Consider the following 24804-nt stretch of genomic DNA (forward strand, 5'->3'; position numbering starts at 1 on the left):
TTGAGATTAGAAGTCCAGTTTTAGTTGGTTAACAAACATGGATTAACCTGCTGCTGGGAAATGTGAAGAATTGTTTTGTTTGAAATAATAGAATGGTACATGATATGGTACCCACATGGATAACAAGCAACCAGTAAATTTTAAGAGATTAATATAAAAGAATTCTACTTGGATAAAATCAACTTTGGGAAGGGCTGAAAGTTTTCATAAAATAAACAGAGTAGTGATTCTTATACTTTTTAGAGCTTTAGATCACTTGAGAAATCCAACGAAGGCTTTAGATAATCTACCCAGGCAAATGCACATTTGCATGCAGGATGACTTTAGACAGTTCAAAGAGGTCCTTGGATCTGAAAAAGTGATTTTAATAATTTTATATTTCTTCAGATAGATCAACACTCTCTTTGACCACTAAAGACAGGGAAAGGGGGAATTTGTATGAACCTGAATTAGGCTGAACTAAGTAAGTGAGTGAGTACTAACTAACACACTCTATACTGTTTTCGTCCCACTGTGTCAGGAGGAAGTCCACGTCCCGTGATTGGCATGTAAGACTGTTCTCGTTCTCGTTCTTGTCTATCTTCTTTCAATCCCACATATACATCTTTTTCTCCAACCACCTAAAACCAGAAAACACGAAGCTGTTTTGTGCCTTGTGCATGCTGCTCCCTCTGCTGTAAAAGCCCTTCTTGCCACTCAGGCCTTGGATGGTTGGGGTCCTACTCATCCTTCAAGATTTGACTCATATTTCACTTCTTGTGGGAAGCCTTCTCTTACAGACAAGCTGGCTGAGGGGCGATTCTTTGTGGCCCCTTTACCCACCTCAGCACTTATTGTGGAATGTTGTAATCATTTATTAGAATGACTCTCTCTTCTACCAGAGATCTGGAGACTGGCCTGTGAGATAGTCACTTATGTATCCTCAAGGTCTGGTTAGTGACCAGGGCATAGCTGGTTCTCAAGACATGGTTACTGAAAGAACAAGTGAATGAATGAGTGAGTTTCTCCAGGATCATAAGAAAGTTGCTTTACCACACCTCTGCTTCAATTCCCCCTTCTAAAAAGTGGGACAATGAATGCTACTTATGCAGGAATGTGACACAAATCAATTACTGCAGAGATGCCATAAAATCCTCAAAACAGAGTCAAAATAAAAGAGCAAGGTGTATTTTTTTTATAATCTGATTCACAATAGATGGTACTCAAGGAGAAAAGCATTTGCTGTTGTTTCTGGCATGGCAAGAGGCTTGCCAAAATTGACATGATTTTGTAAGACATTTTGAAGTGTGAAGTGCATGAAGAGGCCTCCTGCCATTTTGAGATGAATTATGGTCTAATCTGGGCATTTAAATAAAAACGACAGAAAAACTCAGGATGCTTTTCAATTCTGTGTGCATCTTTTCCTGGCTAAGTGCTGGGAATATTAAAATGTAATTTAACTGCTTACCAGATTTTGTTTGCAAAATCAAAGAGCCCACTACATTTTAAAATGTGGTGTCTGGGGAAAAGGTCGCCCTCAGTCTCTGGAAGCTGAATTTAAGATGTTGAAATAGGGGGCTGGCCCTGTGGCCAAGTGGTTAAGTTCGTGCGCTCCGCTGCAGGTGGCCCAGTGTTTCGTTGGTTTGAATCCTGGGTGCAGACATGGCACTGCTCAACAAACCTTGCTGAGGCAGCATCCCACATGCCACATCTAGAAGGACTCACGAGTAAAATATACAACTATGTACCGGGGGGCTTTGGGGAGAAAAAGGAAAAAAATAAAATCTTTAAAAAAAAATGTTGAAATAGGTCTCAGAACCACCCTTTATTTTGATGGCAGTGGGAGGATTGGTCACAGGCTTCAGAACCGTTGCACATGCTACAGGTCCAATTTCTTGCGGCAGGTGCCAAGCCCATGACCAGGTTGTGGAGAGAGGTTTCTGCAGCGATATCAGCTAAGGCAGGAACCACCCCACACTTGAAGAGGTTTCTACCTCCCTTCTCTGCCAGAGGAGACTCTCAAAGTCAAAGAGAGTCTGACATCACGGTGGTGGGTGGAAACCACAAACCAAGAAGGGGGGGTTAGCCCCGTGGCCGAATTGTTAAGTTCACATGCTCTGCTTCAGCAGCCCAGGGCTTCACCAGTTCAGATCCTGGGAATGGATGTCATCAAGCCATGCTGAAGCAGCATCCACATAGCAGAAGCAGAAGGACCTACAACTAGAATATAAAACCATGTGCTAGGGGAATTTTGGGAGAAGAAGAACAAAAAATTGGCAACAGATATTAGCTCAGGGCCAATCATTAAAAAAATAAATGAACAACACCAGAAAAAAAAAAACCAGAAAGGAGGACCCTACCCAGCATCAGAGAATAGAAGGTGAAAGATAAGTGAAGCTCTTCCTCAAGCTCCACATACCCAGGTGCATACCATTTGTTTAGTTGTGCCTTGAGGCATCTCAGGAGTGTCAGGCTGAAGTGGAGTGGCAGAGGTTCCCTTTCCTCTGTTTCCTGAGAAAGAAAGAAAAAATGGAAGGGTTAAGTTTGGTCTCTTCATTGTAACACTTACAGCCAGGCAAATGAAATGTTGAGGCCCTTCTATGTGTTTGGCACTGTGTTAGGCGATGGGGATATGGAGGTAGATCAGAAAGATCTGGTTCCTGCCCTGATGGAGCTGACAAAGGGGAGGTAGGCGCTAAACAATTACTCAAAATTATTATGTAATTACAAACTACCATAAACACAACAAAAGAAGATGTGAAAATATTTTGTTTTACTGTAGGGGTGGGAGTGGTGGAGAACCAGAGGAGGCTTCTTGGAGGAAGTGACGCTTAAACTGTGGATCCAAAGGGTGAATAGGAATTTCCAGGCAAAGGTGATGGTGGGTGTTCACAAGGAGCAGAGAGTTCCAGATAAGCAGAGACAAGAGCCTGTAGAACTGCCCTGAATCAGGAGGACTTGCACAGTTTGAGGAGTGGGCAGCAGCTTCCTCCCATGGCCCTACCTCTTAACAGAAAACCAGGCATTTCTGCCCCCTCTCTCCACACAGGTGTATGCCTCAAAGATCAGGAAAAACCTCTCTCTTCCACTTTCCCTCTCCTATCAATAGTCAGAGGGTCTGAATGGGATGAGGTTTGAACAGCATCTCTAACCCAGTACCCCCACAATTGGCTTCGGTTGTATTCCTAGCATTTATCACTACTTACGTTATTTTAAGTGAAGGAAAAGCCTTCTGTTTACTGCAGGTGAAAAAGGTCCAACTTGCTCCGAGTCATAGAGTTTGAGAGTTAAGGGGATTCTAGAAACAGTATAGAGTATACAGGCAGGAAGATGAACTTTGGTGTCAGCCCTGAATGCTAATCTTGAGTCTTCCCTCTCCCAGCTGCAAGCTTTCAGATCCTAATTTTGCCAGTTGTGAAAGGGGAGAAAACCAGTGATTTACCGTAATGTTGTAGAGATAAAAAATTACCTACCTAAAATACTTAACACAGGGAAGATGCTCAGAAAAAGGATTCATTGTTTGTCGTTGTGTCGTTATTATCATAACACCTTAGGCAAGTCTAGTTTGCTTAATTGAACACTAATTACGATGGGCCAGGAATTGTCCTGGGCACTGTTCACATGCATCATCCCTGTTAGTATAAGATCTAGATCCTAGACCCTGTCCCAGGCCAGTTCCTCTGCACTTTTAAAAGTTTCTTTAGGAGAAAATACACACTAGTCTCCCTGGTCTCCTTTAAGCTTCCCTTTCTCCCCCCTAACATCTACAAGCGTGGAAACGGGTCATGGTTTGCACATGTAAAAATCATTTGAGAAATCTGAGGCAGAGCTGGTGTTTTTTCTTTCTAACACAGTGGGAAGGATCATCTGTGTAGTCTGCCAGTTGAAGGTTTGTACTGGAGAAAATAAGCCAAGCTGGCTTCTAGAGATTTCCAGGTGTTGGAAGGGCCAGGTTTTACAATGCTTCCATGAGTCTGATGGTTACACATCCAGCCCTGCCATCAGCCCACCAATGACTAGAAACTAGTGGTCTTGAGCACTGGCTGCATATTAGACCCCGCTGGGGAGCTTTAAAAATTGCCAATGATTGGGCATCACACCAGGCCAATTAAATAAGAGACTCAGGGTGAGAACCAAGCTCAGCACTTGTGAAGAATTCCCTCGGTAATCCTAAAGTGACACCAGGGTCGATAACAACTGATTTAAATAAAGGATTCTGGCCTCATTGGGTCCACTGAATGAAGCTTTGTGAGAATATATATATATGTGTGTGTGTGTGTGTGTGAGAATAATATATATCAAAGATCTGTACATGCCAGACATTTCCCACACATTTTCTTACTTGAAGAATAATGCTCTGTGGTAGAAAGCATCTCCATTTGACAGATAAGGTAACAGAGGCAGTAAAGGCTTCAGTTCCCTGCTTAAGATTACAGAAGTGGGGTTAGGTCTTGGATTCTAACTCATTCATTCATTCAACAAACATTTGTTTAATGCTTACTACATGCTGGGCACTGTTTTAGGCACCATGATACAACAATGAGCACGAGGGAATATTCTCAGGGAGAGTGTGTTCCAGTGGTGAGGGCAAAGAGAGACATAAAATAATGTCAAATAGTGATAAATGCTATAAACACAACCAAAGCCAATTATGGGGGTAGATAGAAATGCAGTTGCTATTTTTGATAGGGAATTCACCAAAGGCCTCTCTGAGGCGACATTTAAATAGAGCCGTGAATAGAAAAACAAGGGAGAAAGCCAAGCAAATGTCTGAGGAAAGAGCATACCAGGATAAAGCTCTGGGGAGAGCAAAGGCCTCAAGGGCGGGGTGTTTGGTGCATTCAAGCAACAGCTGAGAAGAGAGCCGAGCTAACCCAGGAGGGAAAGGGAAGAGAAGTGGGTCAAGTGTCATGCCATGTGATTTGAGTTGATTTTTTGTTTGTTTGTTTGTTTGTTTTGGCTTCCAGCATTTGTTCCTCCTCTGGTGATTACCCACTTCTACTCTTAGAAACTATATTTTTCTTTGTGGAGACCACTCTTCCCCCATGCCAGTGCTGTGGTTTGGTAGTATTAACCCCCAATTCCAACTCTAAACCTGGTCTCTGCTTAGTTGAAGACTAACGTGGTATCTCAATCACGATCTTGGTTCAAAGATGGGCATAAGACTCAATCTGAGCCTCAGAGGTGAGAGGAGACATCTGCTATAATTTCTTAGCTAGTAAGGTTCTCTCCTTCCTAGAAGGACCTACCAAAAGAGGGAGCTGTACAGATATGATGACATAGCTGCCATGGCTATTTTGCTATTGCAGAGGAGTGCCCACCTGGAGAAGTTGGAGGACTACCACGTAGAGCCTAGAGATTATGCCAACACCAAGTAAAGCAGAACAGAGAGCCAGAATGAAAGCAGATCCTTGATTTTGACACCTGAATGGTTAGATAAACCCACACCTGTAAGGCTTGCTGCTGCCAGACTTTGCACTTACATAAAACAAAATATCTTCATTGTCTATACCCACTGAGTTGGGTTTTCTGTCCTTTTGTATAAGTAGTTGTAAGTAAGACTTACTATAGGTATTTTTTTCCTTGATAAAAGGGAAGGCAAACTCTTAGCCATTTTTCTGCCAAATCTTGAGTTACAGGTCTTCAAGCAATGTTTGAGGGGATCAATGAGCCTCTGAGGCTACCTTCATTCCCTCCTAATTATCCCCCATCAGCAGCCACGCTATAGCCCTGCTCCATGATTGCTGCTTCTTCCTCTCCCTCACTCACAGGCCCCACAATGAAGAGATGCAAAGTTGGGCCCACACTTCCTTATTGTGAAATACCCCTTTAGACCTTAGACCATACCATGTTTGGTGGGATCTAAATGTTTTGTATTTGTCTTCATGAGAATTCATAGCATTTCTTGGATCTGTGGCTTGAAGTCTTCTATGACTTTTGGAAATTTCTCAGCCATAATTGTTTCAGATATTGCTTTAGCTCCATTCTCTTCCTCCTGTCCTTCTGAAACGTTGATTACATGTGTACTGGGTATTGTCAGCATTTCCTATATGTCTCATATACACTTCTTTTTGTATATTTCATTCTCTTTTTTCATTCATGCTTATTATTTTAAGTCTCCAAGTTTGTGGTAATTTGCTACAGCAGCCTTAGGAAATGAATACCCTCATTCTCAGTCGTCCAATCCTGGCAAAGCCAACCAACAATCCCCTGTTGTAAATTCCCTCTGTTTGAAATACCTGGTAATGTTTCTCTTTCTCCACTGAAACACAAAATGATATACCACCCCGCCACTCTAAACTCTCAGAACCTTGTATTTTGATCCCAAGGGGAATTAGTGAACAGTTCATGTGTAGTTGACACCAATGCATATTTTCTCACCTGTCATACTTAAAACTTGCTAAATGCTAAATATTTTGTGCAATTCATCCTTACCATTTCACTCAATATTACATCTTGGAAATCTTCCTGTATTGGGCCAACCATGTTATTTTACAGCTGAATACTTTTATCAATTGAATATACTGTAATTCAATTAAATGGTCCCTGAAGGATCGTTTTGCTGTTTTCGTTTTTAAAAACACTTACCAAAAACAATTCCTGCACTAAACTTATATGTAAATCTGAGAGGATTTTTTGTGAGATATCAGTAACATAAGTCCCTAGCTTTGGGATTCCTAGATCCAAGGGACTATGTGACTGAAATTCTAATGCATAATACCAACTCTAACTTCTTCTATAAGTGTACCTATCAAAGGGCTATCACCAGAGAATGCTTCATGATATAATAATATTTGGAGAAGTATGCCTTTTATGATCCAACTTGCCTAAAAGAACAGCCATCAAGGCAATCATCACTCCTAGTGTACATTTCTGGGAGTAATGAGATGAAACACAACAAGGAAACCACTGAAGCTAAGCAGCATAGTCCACAATAGTTCTGGGAAATGGGAGTGGTCTCAAGGAACAAAATAACTGAACTCACCTGTAGGCAAGTCAGAGGAAGCTCTGCTCAATTACTCAAGAAAACTCTGTCATCTGTGCAAGGAAAGGAGCCATAAGATGGGTGAACCATATCATTGCACTGAAAGAATGTGCAATAAAGCTGGAAATTAAATTGATACTGAAGGAGCTTTTTGATACTTGTATCATTCAGGGTGAATGCAGGAAACAGAAACTACTTTAAGTATCTCCACTAGAAAGGGCTTTACTATAGGAAATTAGACGTCCACAGAATTATTTCAAGGGCTAGTAGAATGGAGTTTGGTGTCTGCTGCTAGACTCAGGCTCAGGGTCAGGCCTCAGCAGATGTAGACCAGGGATGGGGGAACTGCAGGAAATTCTGGCTGATGTCTCCATGCCCCTGACCATGAGGTTGGTGAGTAGGCAGTGCAAAGTGCCTTTTGGCCACGGGAAAAACTGATGCCTGCCAGGGCCTGGAGTTGCTACTAATGCAGGAAAATAAATACACGAAATGTCCCTGCTGCCCTTCACTACCCCTTCTGCCTTTCAAATCTCATGCAACTGCATTACATTGATGGAACTTAAATCAATTGTAGAACCGTGGCATCAAGGGAGTTTTGGAAACGTTCTTTTTAGCCCTCTCAAATATGGGAAGTACTGAAACACAAGAAAGAATGTACAAGGGGATGGAAATGGGTGTTGAGTGTAAATAGATGACATTTGGTGAAGTCCCCAAGCAGGAATTTCACTGAGCAATACTTGTGCATGAGACAATCAGGGAGTCATGTAATGCTTATGAGTACTTTAGGAATGCTTTGTTAGTGAAAATCACTTATACTTGCTTGTCCAGTATCCTTCCTCCATTTGTATATAAATACATTCTTCTCTGGGATCACGGACTACTGTCAATCTCCCATCCCCTCCCTTAGCCTATGCTGTGGCCACCTTGTTTAATTAACTCTATCACTTTCTCCACCCATCCTTCCCTCCCTTCTTCCCTTCCCCCCCACTCTCTGTCTCCGTCTCTGTATCTCTCATTATTCTTTGGTTCTGGTGCTTCCTGAAGTTCTATTTTCCCTCAATTTTATATGTCATTCCATAGCCTTTAAAGATATTTGTTTTGCTTATGTTAACAAAAGGAAGTTTCTGTTTCTAGCAACCAGATAGCCACTGGTAAGAATTTCTATCTCCTTCTTGCCTATCAAAAGTCAAGCAAGGGGGCCAGCCCCATGGCTGAGTGGTTAAGTTAGCATGCTCCGCTGCAAGTGGCCCAGTGGTTCATCAGTTTGGATCCTGGGCGTGGACATGGCGCCGCTCATCCAGCCACATTGAGGCGGCATCCCACATGCCACAACTGGAAGGACCCACAACTAAGAATATGTACCGGGGGGCTTTGGGGAGACAAGGAAAAAATAAAATCTTTAAAAAAAAAAGTCAAGCAAGTTGTGAGATATATGCCCTGGGTTTTCCAGAGGAGTTCTAATGGCATATGATTTTATTCTCTTCAAATAAAAATGAGTGTTAGATTTTTAACTAGTTTGCTTTGTTTATACCTCATAAAACTTTTCCAAAAATCATACCATAAATCAGAAAATACGGCCTCCTGAGCTTCATGTCACTTTGGACATATGAATAGGTAAGGCATAGATATGCAGGGCCACAAGCTAGACAGGTGATGACCGTATCAGCTGCTGAAGGCCCAGGCAGGGAAGAGAAATTTGATGAAGCAGCACTCTCAAGAAACATTAATAATCCAATGAAGATCTGATATTAGCCCGAATCTGGAAATGAGCTATAGTAGAAGTAGCTCCTGCCTTCTACACTTTCTGTAATTTCTTTCCAGGCCTTCTTAGGAGAGACAGGCTTATGCTTATGACATCTTCTGATCCTCCAAGAAATGACAATAATGCAACAACAAATTCCCAGATCCATTGATATTTCCACATTCATAACATTTATTTTTCAGAGCTGCTAGGAGTTACCAAATATGAGATAAAGCCTCTGGACAAAATGGCACCAGAAAACCTCTTTGCCCTTCCTGATTATGTGCTGGTAGTAGGGGACCTGTGGATGGCCACTTTCTCACTGTGCTAACATGTTCTTCCCTCTGTGTGAGCGCATTCCTGATGTCTCCCTGTGATTCCAAATTTCCTCCTCTTACAAGAACCCCAGTCAGACAGGATTAGGGCTCCACCTTAATGGCCTCATGTAACTTAATCACCACATTAAAGTCCTTGTCTCCAAATACAATCACCTTCCGAGGTGCTAAGTGTTAGGGCTTCAACATATAAATTTTGGGAGGATACAATTAAGCCCGTAATGGTAACAAGGATTCAAAGCAGCCCAACTTTTGGGACAACTTACTTAAGGTCTCTGAACCTCAGTTTATTCACCTGTGACGTGGGTATAGAACAACACAACTCCTGGGGCTATTGGGAGTATGAAAAGGGATGAGCCGTGTAGAATGTCTAGCCTGTGCCTGGGACATGTGAAGTGTGTGTGCATTAAAGCCTTATGCCCCTGAGTCAGGCAGTCATTTTGGTTACCGTTTAACTCAGCTGCTGGGATGCTCATTCAACAGCACCATCTTCCTCTGATTTTACCTTCTTGATCATGAAGCCTAAGTTGTTACCCAAAGCCAGTGCATTTCAGAGCCAGGATTTCCATCGAGGCCTGTGTGATTCCAGGCTCATGCTGCCTTTCTGCATGGACGGGGGCTGAAGGGGTAGGGGAGGTGCTAAACTGGAGAGGAGAAGTTACCTGCAGGCCCTGAGCTTCTTTGGATACAACCTGCCCCTAGAACTTAAAAGCCTCCCCATATTTGCATCTGTATCCCCCACCTCTACTGGGTCCTAGAGGAGAGGGCAGTAGATACTGAGCTTCTCAAATCCAGGACTGTTTTCAGCACCAAGCCAAGGGTGGAGTCAGCTGTGGAACTCAGCAGTTTGCTTAAAGCCTCTGTGCCTCACCACCATCGTACAAGCTTCTGAGTTTCATAGGACTTGCAGGAGCACAGGTATAGAGTATCAAGAGCCAAGACTCCGAAGACAGAGAACCTGCATTTTACTCAGCCTTATCGATGAATTCATTTATCAGTTACATATTGGTTTTAGCCTCTCTCTGGTGCCTCAGTTTCCTCATTTGAAAGAAATAATACCTACCTCATGGGGGATTTGCAAGGATTCAAAGAGTTAATATTTAGAGTGCACTTAGAAGATTGCCTGGAATATAGGAAGCACTATATAATTGTTAGCTATTAATAATAAAAATAACTTTATTAGCAATATTATTATACTCACTCCATATGAATTCTTGCCCCATACGAATTGTGGGCTTCTGGAGGAGAAGGTTAGCATGCCTGAGGCAAAGTCGTCCGTTCCGTTCAAAGCCAGGGAACAAGCGGGTAAGGCAGATGACCCAGGATGGGACATCCACAGGCATGGTGGACAGGCTGTGCCAGAGAGCGAGGCAGGGTGGAATCCCAATGATCCTGGGGATGGAGGAAAGGGAGGATATTTTCGGGGTCTGCTTCTGAAAGCCATGAAAAGAGTAAGCCGGCCACCCATTAAATGGCCTAAATTCAGACAGGTCCAATGGGGCCCTGGGGAAAGCCACACCGCCCCTCCCCGCCTCCCCTCCCCGCCACACACACACACATTTTGTTCCAGAGGCCGCAGGACTGCCTCAGGTGATACACAAACTGGGACCTGGAGGCCCGGGGCAGTACAGTGATCCCGAATCCGTATTTCAGATCTCAGAAGTGCTCCAGACACCCGTGGGAAACTCCAAAAGTTGGCGATCCATCCTGCTACCAGTCCTGCACAGCTACGAGTGGCTGCACGGAGGGTGCTCCATAACCGGCTTGAAGCTGAGGATGCAAAGGAAGACAAGAAGATGAAAAGGCAGGCCGCCTTGCTCGCTGTGGCCCGCCAGTCTCCTCAAGGTAACCTGAGGGAGAGGGGACATATGCCATGGGTGAGTAACCCCAGCCCCCACCGAGGGGCCAGGAGGCCACCCGCAATGTCGGGGGCTAATCGGTGTGCGGACTGCCAAGAGGAAGGGCGTTGGTGGCAGGATTGTCCGAACCGTCACCAGGGAGGGAAGGGATCGAAGAAGACCGAGCCGTGGCAGTTTCCCTTGACCACAGATGAGACGTGATGGGGCTGAAGGACAGCCCCCTCCCCCTGTTGGCTCCGGGAGGGCCCGGTGACCTCGGCAGGAAGGAGGAGAGCAGGCTGAATCTTTGCTCCCTAGTGGAGCCGTGTTCTTGGTGTGGAATGCCCACAAGGGAAAGCTTTCTGAAGGAAAGTGTGAACTGAAGGAGGTCTCAGGAAAGGGAGAGACCAGAAGATTTCTGGAGCCCTGGACCTGTGAAACAGGGTCCAAACTGCTGAAGGATTCCTCACTGTGTGTACCAGAATGCCCCGTTCCCCACCCCCTTCTAGGGAGGGACGAGCTCTGTGAGTTAGGGGCCTCCACAGGCTGGGAACAGGAGAAAACCAAGCTCCAAGCACCAAAAAGTGGGGGAGGTGAGCTGATGGCCCTCTTGCAGGATACAGCAGCCCCTGAGAAGCGAGAGATTCCCCTACATGATTCAAGCAGGGCTAACTCGGAACTATGGGCCCAAGGACAGGTGGAGTGAGCAGCCGGTGCCACGCCAGGAAAGGTAAAACGGAAGCAGGTAGGTGGCTGGCCCCGGGTGAAACATATGCCCCTTGAAGCCAGAAGCCAGAAAGAGGAAGCTTTCCCGGAATCAGGAAGTTTTCAGAACAGGGGAATCTAGCTTTGTTCGAGACCTTAGTGCTCTCAATGCTGTGCGCTCCTGGGGCTATAACAGTAAATGTCTTCCCTTGGTTTCTGGCAGCGAGCGCCTAAAAGTCCTGGGATTGCCCATACGAGAGCCACATGGCGCATCTTTGGTTAGGAGAATTACTTTAGGGCTCAGTTCCTGAAACGAGTCCAGAGCCAGAAAGGCGAAGTGGTTTGTCTGGTGTTATGCCTAACAAGCCCCTTTCAACGCCACCTGAACTGGTGTTAACGAGGTGAGTGTTGGAGAAGCCCTAAGCGTGGGGGCTGGGTGCCAGGGAAACCAACTGTGTGATTCGATTCTTGCCTTGGAAGTTTCAGGCCCGTCCCCGTCCCCGTCCCCACCCCTGGGGACGGGGGGGGGGGCAAGAGGGGTTGAAGGTTGCGCTGAGTAGCCAACGGCCAATGACCGCAATCGACTATGCCCAGGCGATGGAGTCTCCGTCAGACTGCGAAAGAACGGTGCTCAGACAGCTGCTGCGTTGGCGAACACGTGGAGGTTCGGGGAGAGTGGCACACCCAGAGAGGCCCCGGGAGCTCCTCCTCCCTGCCACACATGTTTTGCTCTATGCCCCTCTTCCCTGTGGCTGTTCAGAAGGGAGAGGTTCTCCCGAGTTGTGTGAGCCGCTCTATCAGAGCCCTCAAACCCAAGGAGGGGGTGGTGGGAACCTGCTGTCTCGCGGCCACTTTGTCAGGAGCACAGGTCACGACCCGAACTTGCAATTGGCATGGAAAATGGGGGCGGGGAGAAGGGTAATCCTGCGGGGTGTGATTCTATCCCCAGGAGGATAGAGTCAGACGTGAGTTAAGTATGTTCAGCTTCTTGACCAGGAAGGAATACGATGTGTCTAAAGGAATGGCTCTGTTCTTTCTTCTTTGGATTCTTTACATTGGATGCATGGCTATCAGCCTCTCTGATAAACTCGCGATCATAAACGGACGCTTTTGAATGGGGCAAGATGGACACACTGGTTAAAGTTTAGCCCCCAAGCTTCAGAGCAGTAGCTGCCATCTGCTTGTTATTCAAGAAAGCAAAAAAATTGGCTATGGACCTACCTATGAGGGTTTGGACTCCTACATCAATTCTCTAGTCTACCAGTGACTGATGAGGCCTCTGGCTATCCCAAAATAGAATACTTCATTATCAAGATATGATGCCAGATTCCCTTCAGATTTCTTTAATATCCTGTCATATCTTAAACTCTGCTGCCCTTCTCCTTGATTCCAATGGGTCTTTAAGCCATGCTTGCCCAGAAGTGACCTCCAGCCACAGAGGTCTCCAGAGTGAATCATGGACGTTAAACATGGGCCAGAGATGCTTAAACTGTTAGAAGTGGTACAGGTCTCCAAGAAAGTAGCTGGGATCCATGGTAAAGCCCTTCAAAGGACATAACGTGGCAGCTGCAGCTGCAAAAATGGCCACTCCATCAGGAGAGCTTCTCTAGTTACCATTAATTTCCACACTGCCCTCGTGTGAACTGACACCTTCTGTGAACTTACTACAGATGAAGTGAGGGAAGCTACTACACAGCGTTCTCAGTGGTCCCCAATAGTCAAGGGGTGGAAGACAAACAAATGAGGGAAGGTTTATGTTCCCAAATAGCTTTAGTGTGCTCATGCCAACTTAACTCGCAAGCATTCAAACCACTTTGATTTTGGTAACACCGTGACCTCACAGAGACCACCTCTGACGTCATAGAGGCCCCTTCTGTCCTCACTGACAGACAGAGATCTCAGCTGACCTAACAGAGACATCCCCTGACACTTTAGACACTCCCCTTGACCACACAGAGACATCCCATGCCCACACAGAGACTTGTCTGACCACCCAGAGACCTCCACTGACCTCATAGTGAACCCCTCTTCCCTCAAACTGAGGTCTCCTGATTTCACAGAGAACTCCCTGAACACACAAAGAACTCCCATGACCTCCAAGAGACCTCTAGTGACATTATAGAGACCCCCCTCTGACCTCACCGAGACCTGATATCACAGAGGCCAGCCATTACCTCAACAAGATCGCCTACAACACAGTGAGAACTCCACTAATTTCATGGAAATCTCAAGTGACTCTCACCAGATCTAGGATCTCAGGGAAATGAAGAGAGGATGGTGGGTGCACCCGCCCCTCCCCAACTGACTGACAAATCCCATGGGTCTTATTGACTGTTAGCACTCTGGAAGCCCCACTCCATGGAGGGAAAACCTTTCTTTCTATCTACGCATGCACAGCAAAGGTGACTGGCCTCAGAAAGGCCCTTGGGCTTGCTGAGGGACAGGTCCTTGTGGCACTGAAAGTGTGGGGGAGCCCACTGGTGGTGGCCGGGTGCAGCTGCTGGTGAACTGGGATTCCCAACTTCTACAACTGTGTCTCACATCCCCGTCTCCCCTTCTGCTCAGGTCCCACTCCCATCCTTTGAAAATAGCTTTCTGCCCCTCTTTGCCCATCAGGAGCCAGGGGGCAGGGCAAGGCTATCCCTCCTGCATGCTGGTCATCCGGTGCCTCCTTTATTGTTTGACAGAACAAGGCCTCCCATCAGGAAGGAGCTTTTCAACACAGGGAGCAGTAAATGTTTGACAAGTCAACAGGGCTCAGGAATGCTAGCCAAAGGAGTTTGGCCACACTAGGCATGCCACGCCCCCTGCGGAAATAGTGGGGAAATTGGCAGGCCTGCCCTTCCATGGGCAGGCACCTCCCTTCACTCTGGAGTCACTAAAGCCATGCCCTCCTGCTGCCCAGAGCTCTACTCTTGAGAGAAATCCATGACTAAGGTCCAAGACAGGCCTTGCCCTGGCCATCTCTCTGGGTGCACTGTGGCAGGGCACAGGGAGAGGTGTATCCTCTGGAGGAGCCTGCTTTGTCTGAAGGAGGCCAGCCATTCCAGCTTCCTGGGATGAGTCTCTGTCTGGGGTCTAGCATGGGGAAAAGGGCCCTGAGACCTGAAAGTACCCTGGCAGTTGTCATCAGCCTGGTTGGAGCAGGAGGCTTCCAGGAAGCTAGTGTGCCCAAACTGTGTCTCAGCCCTTCCACATTTGGGCCCCCCCCCAGCCCAGGCCGGGCTCCCGAGGGAGGATGATGAACGTGGCAGCAGCCAGTGCAAGGGCACCAGCAGCGGGGGTGGTGTCCCACAGCCTCCTGGAATGCATTGGGTCGGTTGGCGCCCCCTGTGCTGTGGCATGTGGATTGGGCTGACTCTGGTCACCTCTGGGGCAGGAATCCACCTCAGCTCAACAGATTCAAATACAACAAATGACACTTGGAGAGGAGTTCAGGGATCTTCATGCCCCTGCCTCAGGGTAATTCCTCTTGCCCAACGACTCCTATCAGACCCAATCACAACATTCCCAGGTCCAGATTTGAGACCACAGTGGTGAATTTGGAACCTACTTCTTACTTCCCTGTCCAGCCTACTGTGGTGGTGTTCATGGTGGTTGGGGAAACGGCACTGGCGGTGGCTGCAGTGGTAAAGGCCATGGTGGCAGCTGCTTCCCAGACATCTGGCATCTTGGGGACCCGAGGAGTGCATCATTGGTGCACCCACACCCTCCCCAGCCCCCCATCTCTCCCATCTGTCCTAGTGACTCTCACCACTCCAGGAGCCCTGCTTTCCTCACTTACAGCCATCTCTTTGACTGCACTTGTTTAAATTACATGACCTTGAAACCTCCCTCCATAAGCTATTCTGATCAAAATCCTCCCTGGAACCTTCTGAGTTGGCTGAGAACAGAGCAGCAAAGTCCACAACATTCTCCAAAGTTAGAGGCAAGATTTTCATCTTGAACTTCCTGGGCACACCCCTGGGCTCCTAAGCAGGCTTCATCTGATCTTAATTATGGATTTCAGGCCATCCCCTTCTGTCTTTTTGAATCTGGCCTGCCTACCAGTATTTCATGTTCTGGAGAATATCTTGGGTATTTTCCAGGTGAAACTTCAGTGCTTCCTCATGGCTTTGCTGCCTCAGTTGGTCCAACAGCTTACAGAGGTGGGCCTCCTGGGCCCACGTGACTTCACATATGTTAAGTCACTGTGAACCTGTGAGTGAAAACATCTCACACTAGTTCTGTTCAATGGGTTCTTCCCCAATGTGAGATTTCTGCTTATTGGAGGAGCTAAGAGGCACTTAAAAGACTGCCCACAGACGTTCATTTGTTCTTTTCTCTATGTATGAATTCTAGGCTAATCAGTCAGTCATAGTTCCTGGTTAAAAACCTTCCTCATGTAAGTTACATATGCACGGTGTGTTACTCTCTTGCATGCATTGAGATTTCTTCTTCTTTTTTTTTTTTTTTAAGGAAGATTAGCCCTGAGCTAACATCTGCTGCCAATCCTCTTTTTGCTAAGGAAGACTGGCCTTGAGCTAATATCTGTGTCCATCTTCCTCTATTTTGTATGTGGGACGTCTGCCATAGAATGGCCTGCCAAGTGGTCCCATGTCTGCACTGGGGATCCAAACTCGTGAAGCCTGGGCCACTGAAGTGGAACGTGTGAACTTAACTGTTGTGCCACTGGACCAGCCCAGAGATTTCTTCTTTATAACACCTCAACTGTACAGTTGGTTAATTTTGTAACTTCATTGTGTTTCATAGACTAGATATTTGAGCCATGTTTATACAATTGTCCTTTTATAAGAACTCAGGTTATAGCTCTGAGCTCAGGTCAATATCCTTCCTAAATTAAAATTATGCAAAACTTTCCGCTGGGATGGCACTTACTCCCATCTCAAATTATAGTCCCGTTATTGTGCTTTACTAGTAATCATCCAATTCCCAGGCCTCTAATGTAGGGGACCAGGGTTCAACCCAAGAAACTTACCATCACTGTGCAGTTAGATGGCTCCTTCCTGCAGATATTTGGTATAGGTACCATTTCTTGGTTTTAAAGGTTACTTCTCCTGCCTAAAGTCAATTAAAAAATAAATTTCTCAAGAGGCATTAGGGAACCAAAGTGTTGTACGGCATGCAAGGCAAATATTGACCCTTACACAGGGCAAGAATGTGAAATGGAGCAATGCACTAATGTCTAGAAACATGTTTTAGGGCACTGTCAATTACAAAATGTTTTCAAGATTGAAAAGAAAACTAAGACAGATTTTGGTAAGGTTATGAGAGAAGAAATCATCAAGGGGAAGGGATGAGGGCAAAGTTCACAATATGAAACTTTCAATCCAAAGAGGACATAAACTATGAATAAAAGACATTGATAAATGCTAGGAATATTGACAACATTGAGGATTTTTCCCCCACTGGATTCCCATACTTTCCTGAAAAGACCATGGACTTAAGGAAATCTGTAGTCGGCATTACCAAGGCCCTTATCCCTCACTGACTAGGCTTCTCCTCATAGTGAACACACATGCCTAGAGCTTAGCCAGCCTCAGGCCTTGTGGGAATCCCCTTTCTTCCCTCCACAACTCCTCTCCTTGCTCCAATGGGAAATTGTGTCTTATTTGCAGAGCTGCCACCCTGTTCATGGGAAAAAGCCACTTGAATTTTGAACTGTGTTTTAAGAACCATACATATTCCTCAAGTCAAGGACAGGATCGCATGAACAACTAAGTGAGCATTGAAGAAAACCTTGGAAGTCCTTGAGCAGAGCAGGAGGAACACCGTGACACCAAGCCAAAAGCATTGAGGAACTCGTGGATGTGCACGAGCAAGCTCACAGAGTAAAGATTCCCAGTGTTTTCAACAAACGAGGAATTAAATGTTTCTAGTTAATCCAGAATAACCTAAATTTATGTTGCCTGGTGTTTTTTTCTACTGTGGCCTCAAACTTTGGGCTTACTGCTTAGAACAGAAAAATTACTTAGGAATTGTTTAATCTTATTTTTTAGTTATTAAAAAAAACCCCATTGAGTTTTCAGCACTGTTCTGGGTGCTGGCAATAGAGCAGCAACAAAGACATAAAATTGTGGTCAAGAAGACTATATTCTAGTGAAGGGGCAAACTACATGTCATTAAATCAATAAACAGAATTACCCACTCGTAGTTGTGTTATGAAAGAATAAAAATGAGAGCTGAGGGGAGCATGATATGTGGAAACTTCTCTGGATACTTGTTGAGTAAATAAATCCTTATTGACAGACTCAACAACAGAGAGAAGATGAATGATGTTCTCCAGCATCACATCTCTGTGTAGCTTTTGCCAGGATGCGCCCACCAAGGCCTATTCTTCCTGGGTGAAACCCAGAACCATATCCATGAAGGTCGCTGATTCCTAAAACATTGTGGACATTCTGGTTCAGACAGGGACATCTCTACCAGAGTCCAGGGGCAGAAAGTTGACATGATAGAGTTGGGGAAATGAGGCTGTAGGTATAGAAAGCTCAAGTCCTTTGGGGTTCTAGCCAAATGCTTCCCTGTGTTGATCTGGCATGTGTTATTCTTGCATAACCGCAAACGTATATACAGTCTGTACACAGCCTTAATACATACTAGCTTCATTATAAAGGAATATCACATGATGTGCAATGTGAAATAAACTGGACATTTCCCCAAAATATGGTAAATCTCATTTACAGACTGGCGCGTTTACTACAGTTTATTGGTTGTCAACTTAAGAACACATAACTAGATTCTCCTCACCAATTTAAAGTGAATCACAGACTCATCACATAGCAGGCAATATCAATTGCCTGTGACATATAACTGTGATTATGTGTAAACATTTCCCCTATAGGAACCTTACCTTTCTCCTTTGTGAAATGGTTTAACAACCTCTTACAAATGTTGACGGATCCAACGAGCTAATTTGCAAAGCACTTCTTTTGCATCAAACACTCAATACACATAAGTAAGAAGTATGTTAGTTGAATGAAGCCATGCTGACCATTCTGCAGAATGGAACAGATTTAGAGAACACGGATCGGCAGGTGCAGCCTCTGTCTCTTATCTGTACACATTCCCTGTGTTCACTACAAGGTAGAAGGACAGATGGTCCAGAAACACAACCCAACGTTCCCTGATACTTTTATACAGAAGGATGGCCCTAGCCTGCCCCACCTACAGTGAGGCTTCCATTGTCAATTTTCTCTGGGACCTCCAAGCATCTGTTATCATTTAGTTTAGTCCTATGCATCTGATAACAGGTAACAGAAGCCTCTCAATTGTATATGGTCACTCCAGGAGACCCCAAATGGCCACAGAACCCTCTACCCCATCCCCCACCCTGCCCCTCATCCCCTGCCTGCTGAGCTGTGCTCACCCCACCCCAGTTCTGACCCCCCCAAAGTGAGTCCGACCCACCTGAAGAGTCCACAGCCGCCCCATAGAGACAGCAGGCGAACCTGAGACGAAGCCTGAGAAGTCTGAGCGTGACAGTGGTGCCTGCCATAAGACTTGGACGCCTGTGGCGTCAGGAACGCCCCCTTCACGCCTCACCCAGGCTGAAAGCCCCACCCCAAAGATTCAGGGCAAGCGCAAATTGCAGCAGCAGACCGGATGCTCCATGGCCTGAGGGCTGAAAGGAGTCACAGTCACTGCTGCTTATAGCGCTTAGGAAAGCACCGGTGTATCCACCGTTTCCTCCATCATGCCAGTCGCCACGCATATCACATCACGCTCTGCGCTCCTTCAAGCCCCTCCCCTCACGCCCCTCCCCCGCCCCTCCCCACGCCCACCACGCTCTGCGCTCCTTCACGGCCCTCCCCTTCCTCCTTCATGACCCTCCCCTTCCTCCCGGCGTCCTCCACACTCTGACCCTGCAGCCATGCTGCCGGGCTAAAGCGGGTTTAATTAATGGCGCCTGAGGCCGGCTCCTGAGGGCTCCTGAGGCAGCTTGAAACCCAGCAAAATCTCCCTGGCTGATAAAATCTCAGTGGCTAAAATGGAAATACTGGGACCCGGGTAGGTGGAACTTGCATTTTCAAAGCCACCTTTCCTCCATCCCCTCCATCTGGTCGGGCTGCTGGAACCCTCACAGTGGAGAACTCCCGGCTGAGGAGTCTACACTTTGGTCATGCCTCATAGAAGAACAGCCCCAGCCATAGTATTAAAAGGAGGAAACATCACAGCAGACAGCTAATTCCTACACTATAGACAGGAAATGCAGAAGCCCGGTAAGTGACCCCCTAAGCCCCTTCTCTGAGGCCCCACTCAGTGGGTCCACAGGACCTCCTTACCCACCATGGGCCTCTTGGCCTAGTTAACACAGGCAACAGGACCAGAAGTTCCCAGTGCTTTTGCCCAAAATGTTAGTGTGGTTTTATCTAGTTCACTGTATTTTGGGGTCTCTTTGTTAGAACAGCTTAACCTACACCTTAGCTAATATACCCTTCCCCAGGTCATCTGACTGATAAATCAGATGGAAATCTTCATTGTTACACAACATTGACCGTGTTCCAGATGCTTGTCACTTTCAATTTCACTGTTAGGTAGTACTTATTAGAAGTTTTTGGGTGAAAATTAAAATTCACGGAGCCCAGCGTATGAAGAGTGTGCTGTTAAATGATTCCTCCAGAATCTCCAGATGTTCTTTTTGGATTAAGACAGGCCATCAGAGAATTGCACACCTGGGCTGTCTTGATCTGGTTCCTTGGAGAATTGCTCTGTGGATCTGAGCCTTGGCCCCGTGCCATCGGCCCACACTGAGGAGTGCCACAAACAACCCCGTGAGCCCCACTGCTTCCTTGCCTGGAGGATGTGATTGAGGATGTGGTTTGATGCCCTTTGTGTGGACCCAAGAAAGAAGTTTCTTTCAGACCTTGTACCAGGAATAATCGTGCTTCTCCTGAGCAACTGGCTTGTTTTGTTTTTGTGAACACTCTAAATTGTGTAACTGTCTGTGTCTTTCAAAGCCATCTAAAATCCTTTGGGAACAAGACAGGGTATAAAATAAAGCTATTCAGAGTTTAGACCAAGCTCCCTATTTAATGCACTATATTCCTTTTGGAAAAGTCGCTTCATTTGGCTGACTTTCTTTGCTCGTAAGTTAGAGATAATGAGTTCTTCCTGTGAACAGAGTGTAAATTAATATTTTTAAAGCACTCAGAGTTCCCTCAATGCAAGTTATTATGGAAACTAACACTAATATTTAATTTCTTTACATCTCTGCTATTTTATAATTCCCTCTCTTCGTGTCATTCCTGAACTTTGCTTGCTCATTCATTTACTTGGCACATTTGAGGATGTAACAGTGCACCAAACACTCTGGAAGGATACAGATTAAAAAGTCTGGATTGCGCTTTCCAGGAGCATGAAGAGTTGAGGGTGTGTTTTCCACTAAATTAGAGAATTAAATAGCAAGAAAACAATAAATGAATAAGTCAATAAATATCTTAATTATAAAATTCCGTGGTTGCAGTGAAGAAAAGAAATAGGGAACAATGGGAAAGGATGACAGTTCTAGAGGTGGAGATGGAAGGTGCCTGTAAGAAGGCAACTTTCAAACAAAGCCCTGGAGAATAAAAAGGAACAACTGTGCTAAGAGCTGAGGAAATAAGTCTTAAGGCATGAGAGGGTTTGGCAGGGTGATGGATCTGAAAACAGACAGTGGCATGACAGTAAGCAAGGACAAAGGAGGAGTTTGGAGAGAAGGTCAGGGACCAGGCCATTTAGGGCCTTAAAGGCCAGAGCATGGGGCCTATATGTTCTCTTACCTTCCATAGGATTCCTCTTGAAGCACTTTATGGGCCAGAGTGATGTGGTATGAGTGAGGTTTTAAGGAGATAATATTGCTTGTATCTCTGGTGTGAGATAATCTCACGTAATAAGGGAAATGTTGAGGCGAGGTAAGCACTGAGGGTAGGATAGGGGAACACAGAGGAGGTGTCCTCTGGGAGTTCTCAATTCGGTTGTTGAGCAAGACTTCCTGAAGTATATGGTGGCTGAGCTGAAATGTGGAGAAATGAGTAAGAGTTCGCCAAGGGAAGGGAAGGAAGGTTGAACTAGACAGTGAGCTACATGACTGAATGTACAGTGATATGTGACAGCACGGTAAGGATGCTGCTGTATTGAAGCATCAAGTAAAACAGAGTATGAGGGTAGATGAAGCTGGAGAGGAGGCTAAAGATTGGACCATGGAGAAGCTTGAGTGTCTAATACTTTCTTCCCTATTCCATGGCTGGCAGGTGGGAGGAAGCTGGGTCCCATCTCCTAACATTTTTATGAGAATTATTTGCGAAAATAATTGCTGCAACCTCTTAAATAAAAGCTTACTTCCCCCCATACTTTCTTTGAAATAAGACCCCTTGGAGTACAGGTGACCATGAGGAACTCTTCTGCAACCTGAGATGGAGCAGTTGGGAGAAGGTTACTCATCTTCACCTTTGCCTGTACCTTGTCACCTCCTATCACCACCTCCTCCTTTCCCTGGCTCTTGTCATCTCCAGACCTCTGCAGGGGGAGTTGCTGGTGGGTGCCCATCCCACTTCCTAATGAATGTAGGTGTGCTTAGTAAAATGCTGACAGATTTGATGTGTTATGATAAGTGCTAATGGCACTAGATTTAGAGTCAGGGGCTGGTCCTAGGCCTTCTGCTTAGTAGGTGAGTGACCTGAGCAGGTCACTTGATTCCTGGGAGCTATTTCCTCACATATATATAAAGGGGGATGTATCTACCTCCATGAGTTGTGAGGATTAAATGAAAAATTGAATATATGCAAAGTGCTTACACAGTGCCTGCTTAGTAAACTATAGGTGTTATTGTTGTCCATAGTAGGGAAGTAATAATCAAAAGGGAAAGCAGACTCAAAGTTCTTTTCTGAACACTGATCATGGAAGACTAGGAAATGGAGAAGCTACTGAACAAAAATAATGTAATTGACCTTGGCTAAATCACTTAATTCGTTTCCTCATCCAAAGTGTGGGGGTTACAATTTCCCTTTTGTGTAATGTATTGGATATTTATAAGGAATAGATGTTATTATAGATGCAAAAATTTTTTGGAAACTGAGTATTTTCTTGTTTTGCTTACAACGTTAATCTGTATCCTCCAAGAGATGACAAGCATTTGGCGGGGAAATATTTCAGTGAGAAATTGTGGTGGAAGTTAGAGAAGCTGGCAGGGCTGTCAGACTCTGATGGAGGTCTGACTTGAGGAAAGGAAAGTTTTTCAAGAGGGGACAACCTTGAACCAAAGTCAACCAATAGAGGAATCCTGCAGCTCACTTTCAGGGAGAGGGCAGCCAAGCTATCCCTGCTGAGCTCAGTAATGGGCTGGGAAGAGCTTGTGGGAGGCGTGGCCTCAGCACAAAGAAGTGATGGATTTCAGAGCAGCAGCTGGGGCCATTGGTCAGTTCTGCTCCCTGTAGCTGGTATGATCTTGTGGCCACCACACTTACTATGATGAAGAATCTATTTTCTTACCAGGAGAATATATCATTTTGCAACTAAGACTATTTATTCTGATCCCCCTTCAGATGTAAGAGAACTCATCCCGGCAAGTCCACTGCAGCCATTCTTCCAGTGAAGGTCAACAAATAGTGTGCAGTGTTCTGATAATGAGCTAAAGGGACTTGTGGGCATGGGCACTGCTTTAACCTTAAGTGCGTTCTTGAAAGAGCTAATGGGGAAGGTGTTCGTGTTCTCTTTTAGAGCTGGTACTTTTTCTTTCTTGATACAAAATAGCATTTATTAATAATTTCCTCTGTATCCACTGACTTTTTTTATCCAATCAGCCACCCTATGCCTTTCGATTGGAGCATTTAGTCCATTGACATTTAAAGTAGCTATTGATAAGAATGTACTTATTGCCATTTCGTTGCTTTTTTTTCTGGGTGTTTTAGTAATTCTTCTCAGTTCCTTTCTTCTCTTGCTCTCTTCCCTTATAGTTTGATGGCTTTCTTTAGTATTATGTTTGGGTTCCTTTCTATTAATTATTCGTGTATTATAGGTTTCTGGTTTGACATTAGCACGAGGTTCGTATATTATAGTCTACATGTATCATGGTCAATATTGAGTTGCTGGTCTCTTTAGTTTGACCTCTTACTGAAAGCTCTACTCTTTTGTGTGTGGTTGTGAGGAAGATTAGCCCTGAGCTAACATCTGCCGTCAATCCTCCTCTCTTTTTCTGAGGAAGTCTGGCCCTGAGCTAACATCCATGCCCATCTTCCTCTACTTTATATGTGGGACGCCTGCCACAACATGGCTTGACAAGTGGTGCATTGGTCCACACTTGGGATCTGAACTGGCAAACCCCGGGCCGCTGAAGCAGAACATGTGAACTTAACCACTGCACCACTGGGCTGGCCCTAAAAGCTCTACTCTTTTACTCCCCTCATCCCACATTTTCTGTTTTTGATATCATATCTAACCTCTTTTTTCTGCATGTGTATCCATTACCCTCTTATCATGGAAAGAGATAATTTTAATACTTTTGTCTTTTGACCTTCATATCAGCTGCTACATTTATTGTATATTTGCCTTTACCAGTGATTTTATTGGTTTTTAAAAAGTAATTTTCTTATTCTTATTTGTGGTCTTATCTTTTCCACTCAAGCAAGTCCCTTTAGCATTTCTTGTAAAGCTAGTTTCTTGGTGATAAACTCCTTTAGTTTTTGCTTGTCTGGGAAACTATCTTTCCTTCCATTCTGAGTGATAAACTTGCTGGGTAGAGTATTCTTGGCTGTAGGTTTTTCCTTTCAGCACTTTAAATATATCGTGCCACTCCCTTCTAGCCTGTAAAGTTTCTGCTAAGTCAGCAGATAGCATTATGGGGTTTCCTCTGTATATAACTTGTTGCCCTTCTCTTGTGCCTTTTAGGATTCTCGCTCATCTTTAATTCTTGACCTTTCAATGATAATGTGTCTTGGTGTGGGCCTCCTTAGGTTTCTCTTATTTGGTGCTCTCTATTCTTCCTGTACTTGGATGTCTGTTTCCTTCCTTAGGTTAGGAAAGTTTTCAGCTATGATTTCTTCAAATAGATTCTCTGCACCTTTGTCTCTCTCTTCTCCTCCTGGGACACCTATAACACAGATATTAGTATGCTAGATGTTGTCCCAGAGGTCCCTTAGACTGCCCTCACTCTTTTAAATTTTTTTTCTTTTATCTGTTCAGCTTGTTTGATTTCCTCTAGTCTTTCATCCATCTTGCTGATCCATTCTTCTGTATCTACTCTGC

At 45.2% G+C, this 24804-nt stretch overlaps 1 long non-coding RNA gene across 2 annotated transcripts; it reads right to left on the minus strand.

The window, feature by feature from the left end:
* Window positions 1–359: 359 nt before the first annotated feature.
* On the minus strand, window positions 360–19297 carry LOC139042280 (uncharacterized). 2 transcript variants are annotated; one of them, XR_011498833.1, is made up of 6 exons: window positions 18994–19290; window positions 16562–16644; window positions 10599–10810; window positions 10242–10432; window positions 2411–2490; window positions 360–620 (listed from the first exon to the last, which is right to left on the minus strand). It is a non-coding gene; the product is annotated as an uncharacterized lncRNA (long non-coding RNA). The 2 variants fall into 2 exon arrangements; XR_011498834.1 differs by lacking the exon at window positions 16562–16644 and having other exon boundaries at window positions 18994–19297.
* Between the last annotated feature and the right edge of the window lie 5507 nt (window positions 19298–24804).

This window comes from Equus asinus, chromosome 27 (assembly GCF_041296235.1).
Source record: "Equus asinus isolate D_3611 breed Donkey chromosome 27, EquAss-T2T_v2, whole genome shotgun sequence".
Lineage (NCBI taxonomy): Eukaryota > Metazoa > Chordata > Mammalia > Perissodactyla > Equidae > Equus > Equus asinus.